The 362-nt window shown below is 39.5% G+C and overlaps 1 long non-coding RNA gene across 1 annotated transcript; it reads left to right on the top strand.

Annotated features, from left to right (window-relative positions):
* Window positions 1-362, top strand: LOC104787326. Its single transcript, XR_767851.1, has 3 exons — window positions 1-10; window positions 121-191; window positions 273-362. It is a non-coding gene; the product is annotated as an uncharacterized LOC104787326 (long non-coding RNA).

The following is a 362-nucleotide window of genomic DNA, read 5'->3' as shown; positions in this document are numbered from 1 at the left end:
ATTGTGAGAGGTATCGTAACTATAATCGTTCATGTTCTTGAGTTGCTGTTGAGTTACAAGAGTGAATATGGAAAGTTGGAAACAATCAGATTTTGATTTTGTTTGTCTCCTATTTTGCAGCTATCGCCGAGTACAAGCATTCTTGTTGGTTTGAAAAGTTGACTGAGGAGAAGAGAAACGTGTATGTAGAGGTGTGTTCCTGCAGTTCGTCATTTCTGTATAATGTTGTGTTACTCTTGTCCACAATGTGTGCTGAACGTTTTTGGTTGCAGGTTATTAGAGGTGGTAGAAGAGTCAGGGCTTCTATCTATGATATTGTTGTCGGCGATGTTATACCCCTCAAGAATGGTTTTCAGGTAAGC

Source organism: Camelina sativa, chromosome 5, assembly GCF_000633955.1.
Source record: "Camelina sativa cultivar DH55 chromosome 5, Cs, whole genome shotgun sequence".
Lineage (NCBI taxonomy): Eukaryota > Viridiplantae > Streptophyta > Magnoliopsida > Brassicales > Brassicaceae > Camelina > Camelina sativa.
The sequence above is the reverse complement of the archived record's forward strand: the minus strand, read 5'-3'. Positions and strand labels throughout refer to the sequence as shown.